Genomic DNA, 7006 nt, shown 5'->3' with positions numbered 1-7006 from the left:
ATACTTTGATTTCTAGTTAAAATTATATCAAATTATTATTCAATTGGTACACTATATAGATGGAAGACTAGGCTACAATTTAATTGTTTTATTAAATAAATAAGTGATTATCACAGTTGTAATAAATTTTAGATATTTTTAACCGAAGCTGTAACAAATATTTTTTATCATCATTATAAATTTTTTTTCTCCATTAATTTTAATATATAAAAATTACGTACTCAATTAAGAAGACGAAGAGGAAGAGCTGGGGAAGTTCCACCGACCAGCGCCCGAAGTGGACTGGCCCCAGAACGCCCCTCCCCTCCTCGGGGTTGGCATCAAGGAATAGAAGTCCGACATCGATCCTAGATCTGAGGAGTTCTTGTCTCCAATTTGATGAGGAAGGATACTGAAGATAGTTCAGGGATGGTAAGAGGACATCCAAGTTTTCATTTAAATAAACGAAGTTAACTTTTCGACGTTTTTAAACATCAATGTGTTTTTAGAATTCAGCACTGATTTAAAATAACAAGATTTTTAAAATATGTCTATATTGGCCTAATACTGAATCCAATGATAGAAACAGAAAATAGTAAACTGCAACCTTTTCTAATCTGGATGGCGGAAATTTCACATATTACAGATCTATCACATGAGTAAACGTAACATAACAAACGACAAGTATTACACTTTTTCATAAATTTTATATTAATGCTGTGTAATATTAAAAAAGTGTAGTAGTAAATAACGGTTTTCTAAAAATATTTGAGCTCCGTCGCTAAGGTCGTATTTTCCCTGCAGTTTGCCTTATATACAACATTTACTAGAAAAACGGTCTAAATTGCCAATCCATTACAAAAGACTAATCTAAATGACTATTATAAGGCGTATCTGGACATGCGTAGTTGAGCTTTGGGGCTCCACTAAACCATCAAATTCCTCCAGAATCCAATCCTTACAGTCCAAAATCCTTCGTAAAATTCTTAATGCTTCTTACTTTGTCACAAATCAAGTCATCCATCAGGACCTCAATGTTCCATATGTTACCGATTTGGCCAGAACCAGATACCGTTCCTTTCATGATAAACTTCTTAAACACCCAAATCCACTTGTTTCTCATCTGGCTTCTCCTTCATTACCTAATAATCCTCCCAGGCGTCAGAAACGAAGATGGCCTCGAGATCTTCTTCTCTAGAAATGTTATTGGAGTTCTATCAGTGGGTAGGTTCTCCACATGTTTGTATCATGTGTATACAGTTCTAAATAACAATAAATAAATTATTAAAAAAAAAAATAAATGTTTGCCTTATATGAAACATAAGAGTTCTATAAACATATGAATAGTAATTTAATTATTTCATTAATGCTTATTCATTATACTTCATTATGCTTATCAGCGGGAAAATATAATAAAAAGGCGGTAGGGAGGTAATAAATTGAGACCTCGAAAAGGCCTTTCCCTCACCAACTCATTTCACACACAAATTTTTGACTCTCTAAATCAGTTTGAAGAGGTTTATCGTGGGATGAATCTCGATAAAATCGCGAAGTAGGCCGAAATCTGGAATCAAAGTATATAGAAACTTGTTTTGTATACTTCAAAGTATACCATAGTCATTCAGCTGGAGATTTAAAAGAGTTTGAATGATAAAACTTTAATGAATATTTGGAAAGTTTGAATTCTATGATGCCAAATTTAATATTTTAATTTTTTTTCTTTTACTCACATCAGTTATAATTTTGCATATTTACTTTGTACTAGATTATATGTCATAAATTTACTATTTCCAGAAGGTATTAAAACCAAAAAGAATCATTTTTTGTTTATTTATTTGCGAATTTGCATGTCTTTCACAAATTTCAATAATTGAAGAGTGTTCAATCAAAGTTTAATATTTCTTTCGGAAAGTTACTACTATTACTATTTAAATATTAATTTTGAAGTATCTTACGTAAATAAGTTGTAAATCAACCAGTGCTGATCTATGCCTTGGTACCTTGGGAACTTTCGAAGTCTGATGAAAGGTATTTCTAAACATTTGAGAGAAAGATACTCAGACGCATCCCAGTAAAGGATGGTTCAGCTTGCACAAGAACCACGAACATGGAAGTGTTCTTGTCTATCGGTGAGCCTGATGTTGTGAGAATTGGTTGACTGCGCTGTGCAGCCCTTGTGGCAAGGATGGGGACTGATGAGATCCCAAATAAACTACTCTTAGTTCAAGAGCCGGGAAGAAAAAAAGGCAGTTATCTCACCCAAATTTTTTATTACTGTAATGAAACCTATGAAAAATTATTAGTAAAAACTGATGAGTCTGCCAAGTATAGGTAGGGGGATTAAAAAATGGCGGCTGTTTCAAAACCTTATAAAAACATTGATTTTTAATTCGGAGCTCTATATCTTAAAAACTACCAACTAGAAAATCTAAGTGAACATTATTTAAAGAAGAGTAAATTTGCCCTAAAAGAGCTATTTACGTCTAATAGTTCTCGAAATATAGCTTTCTAAAAAGCAAAATTTCTTAGATTAGTAGTTAGTTAATTTATTTTGCGAAATCTATATCTCAGGAACTGTGTGACGTACAGATGTCTATTAGCACTCAAATTAAAGCTAGTTTAATGGACTAGCAATAAGTATATGACCTTTATCTTCGTAGGATTAGTAGTTCATGATATTTGCTAAAATAAATTGATTTATAGTTGTTCGAACAATAAATTTGATTTATGAAAAACTTTATTTCAGAAACCATTGGACGTACAGATGTCTACCAACGCTCAAATTAAAGCTAGTTAAATTTACTACAAAATAGGTTATTATGTTTATCTTTGTAGGAGTAGTAGTTTTTATGATATTTGACAAAATAAACTCACACAATGTTAATTTCTAGTTGTTCGTATAAAATGTTGGATTTTTGAAAAATAAATCTCTAGATCCATAAGATGCACGTATGTCTGCCAACACTCAAAATAAAGAAAATTTAACTTACTATAAAGTAGTTTATGAGACTTATCTTCGTAAGAGTAGTTGTTTTTTATGATATTCACATATGAATATAAATTTGGCAAATGAAAATTTGTCCGAACAACTATAAATCAATGTATTTTAGCAAATTTCAAGTAAACTATTACTCCTACGAAGATAAACATCATAAACTACTTCATAGCTCGTTAAACTAGCTTTAATTTGAGTGCTAATAGACATCTATACGTCAAGTGGTTTTTGAAATATAATGTTTTAAAAATAAATTCAATAACTACTGATCTTTTAGTACATCCCATACAACATTTTTATGAAATGTTGCTTTTTAAAAAGCTATATCTCGAAAAATATTTAACATAAATAACTCTATTAGAGCTCATATTTTAGAAAATTTACTCTTCTTTAAATGACGTTCTCTTAGGTTTTCTTGTATTGTTCTTACTTTTTAAGATATAGAGCTCCGAATGAAAAATTAGTTTGTTTTATCGCTTTGAAACAGCCGCCATTTTTTATTCCCCTACCTATACTTGGCAGACTCATCAATTTTGACTATTAATTATACATAGTTTTCATTAAAGTAATCAAAAATTGGGGTGAGATATTGCCTTTTTTCTCCTCTTGGGCTCTTGTACTATCAGTGAGCGCCTACGGCCGAGAGGCCACCCTAAGCTTCGATAGTTGGATGGTGTTGAATAAGATTCGAGGACCCAGCTCGGAGTGAGGAATTGGAGAGCAGCTGCTCTTTACAGATTAAACTGGAGGAAGCTGCTTGAGGAGGCCAGAACCCAGCAATGGGTTATCGCGCCGATTCAAAAAATTTTAAATAAACAGAATAAGTTTTTAGCATAAGCTTGTCGAAAAAATCTTAACTTTTCAGAAGCAGATATATTAATTTTTGATCGAAAATTGTGGAATATAGAAATGTAAAAAAATATTGGACCCTTCTTTAACATAAAATCATAAAACCAGAACTAAATTCATTATTCGAATTCCAATTTCTAACTTCGCCAGAGTAAAAAACTGATTTAAGTGTCTCAATTATTTGAAGCCAACAAGGGCGCCCATTCCAAGAAATGTATAGAATAGGCTTACAAAAGAGCTCACTGATAAATTACCTAAAACGATGTTATTAATTTTCTTTTCCCTTCGCCTCCTTTCTTAATTATCCGAAGTGGGTGTAACTCGAGAAGAAGACATTGTGAAATATTATTGCCATTTCCCATTTCTGTAAGGTCATTTTCTTTCCGTCTCTATACCAAAGTTTAATTAATTACTTGGGCGTAGGTTCATTTATAAACATTAAAATATATATTTATATATTGTTTATTTTAAAAAAAACAGGAAGTATGTATATACAATGTCATGATTTTGTAAAACAATTAACACATCAAGTATTATTTTGATGTGTCTCTAGAATGAAGTATGAATATGTATTTTTTTTTAACTTTTATTAGTTACAAGGGAGTGCATATCACAACTTTAGCTGAAACATGCAGGTTATCATCAATCAAAATTATTAAATTTGAAATAAAATACAAATAAGATAGATAGCTAGTAAGTTTTATCTAATCATAGATTAGTTACATCTGCTCTACAATCTTATTTGACTTTTCTGAACTTGGAACTCCGCAGGACGCTGGAAGTCTTAGCAGTCAAGATAAGTAGGCTTACTCAGCTTGGTTCGAATATGACATATTGACTTCTCTTCACTAAAGAAGTTCTTCAAGAATGTATTGATGGTATTTCCTTGACTATCGTCCACATCTTTGAACACTTCTCGTTCTACATTCGTGAATTAAGGAAAATATTAATTAAATGGTCTTATGGAATGTTTTAGCAGCGCTGAAAAAGTAATATATTTTTTGACAGTATACATTTATTTAAACATGTATAATAAACAAATAACACTGAATGATACAATTTCTACTCTTGCGTTAATTACAATCGCGACTCTTGCTTGGTACACTGGATTTGAAGTTTCTTAAAGTAATCTTGTGTTTTGAGTATGTCGTGTTCCGCTACCAGTAGGCATTAATCTATGGAAGAAGTGTTGATGTACAGTAGTCAATGTTAGGTACTGGGTATCTTGTATGATTTTTTTTTTTGGGAGTTGAGTTGATATAAATTCCTTCTCCTCCTCTCACAAGGATGCCAGAGTAAATGGCTAAAGAGTAGAGGATAAAAAACTTTATTTATTTTAGAACCTAAAAAAAATTAAAATCTGGGAATTACTTAAGATGGATGATGTTGCGATAAAATAATTCATTTTTCAACTGTTATTCCACTTTAAAAGTTTGCAGGAATTGGGCGAAAATGTATCTCCAATTCTACAGCGAAAAGACCGTTGGACTAGCAGATGTAACATTGATTGATTGGAACAATTTATGTATCCTAAACTTATTTTGTTTCGCTATTTAATATATTTTTTTTGCTTAAATAAACGAAATCGATGTAATCGATTTATGTATTTTAACGTAGCCATTCATATCAATTTAAGTATAGTGTCCGGTCCTGGGACACAAGTTTCTAGGGGTGGTCATTTCCGCATTTACTTAGTACTGAAGAAAAAAAAAGTTCATAAAACGAAAGAAAAAAATAAGTCATAGTATACGATCATATTTATTTTCGGTCCCGTTATTAATTTAATGGTAGGTAGAAATAACATCTGAAAACAATGAAACGTTTCATGATTTTAATTATAAATTACTAGAACTTGAGAAGGATTATTTTTCAATTTTTTTTTTAATATTATTTATTTATTAGAGTGCTACCAATTATGATCAATGTGATATAAAACAATTACGATTCTACATCAAATTTACTCGATGTATTTTTATGTAAATATCTATAGATAATAAAAAATGTTCCATAAATCATTTTATTACATAAATAATTTTTCTACAATTTACAATTTTTAAACAAATTTTTACTAATTTTTATTACATAAAAAAAATAGAACTTACGACACTAGTGGTGAATAGGGGAACGAAAAACAAAACCAAAAGTTGTTAATCGTTTCAAACAGTAGTTCATTGATTTGAAATGAAGAACTGTTATCAAACGTAACGTCCATACCAGTGACGCGGTGAGAGTTGCTTGCGCTGGGATCTCGCTGTAGGGGATAGGATTATACATCATATCATAAATGTGATTATTGTTTTTATTTTATTGTTATATTAGTTCCTACTTTTGCTTCTTTTATTTTATCCTTATTTATTCGAGTACATATTTTGATTATGTTCATTTTAAATTATCTTTCGGTTTATATACATATTGAGATTTTATTATTTTTATTTTGGTATTATATATGGTATTATATATGGTATGTGCTCATTTATCACTATTACTTATTGTCCAAGGTTATAGCAGATTGTATTACTTGAATAAATAAAATTTTATTTGAATTATATATTAAAAAAAAGAAGTGACAGTAAGGCGTATATATTGGCATTCATATTGACGTATCAGCAAGGCTAATTCGTTTAATCATGCCTGTAATTCATTATACTTATAACTCAATATCGTTTTAATTTTACTTATATATATATATATATAATAATGCATATTTTGGTAAAATCTTATATTAATTTATATTGTTAAAGTATGCAGTTATTACTTAAAATCACAAAAAATAATAAATTTAATCATAATAATACCTCATAACATTGAGAATTGGTACCATATAAAGGCGCGTTAGGTAAAAACGTTATGAAATCATTGATAAATTATTGGAGAAATATTAACTGCCCATCTTAACTTAATTCACATACATTCCTTCACTTTAAACCAACTAAAAAATAATTAATCGACATAAAATCATGCACACATTGAATGTAAGATATGTTTTCCTCCTAAAACATTATAATAATCACTTAAATGTTTTGAACATGTCATATTTTTATTTATTTATTTTCTCTTTAAATCCTCAGAATTTTGTTTTAGTGGAGCCCGTTGCCTATGATCTTCGTTGTTATTATTTTGTTAACCCCCTTACATGGTATTTTGTTGTGTTGATTTATATTTCACTACTTGGTTGGTGCCTGC

General features: G+C 30.2%; 1 protein-coding gene across 1 annotated transcript in view; it reads right to left on the bottom strand.

The window, feature by feature from the left end:
- LOC106684547 (cardioacceleratory peptide receptor) overlaps nucleotides 1–278 on the bottom strand; it is a 145842-nt gene extending 145564 nt beyond the window's left edge. The window contains exon 1 of the mRNA XM_014426695.2: nucleotides 222–278. The gene's annotated coding sequence lies outside the window, so the exon portion shown is untranslated. The remainder of the gene's footprint in view (nucleotides 1–221) is intronic.
- Nucleotides 279–7006: the final 6728 nt, after the last annotated feature.

Source organism: Halyomorpha halys, unplaced genomic scaffold (assembly GCF_000696795.3).
Source record: "Halyomorpha halys isolate HHAL.00 unplaced genomic scaffold, Hhal_1.1 Scaffold29.1, whole genome shotgun sequence".
NCBI lineage: Eukaryota > Metazoa > Arthropoda > Insecta > Hemiptera > Pentatomidae > Halyomorpha > Halyomorpha halys.
The sequence above is the reverse complement of the archived record's forward strand: the minus strand, read 5'-3'. Positions and strand labels throughout refer to the sequence as shown.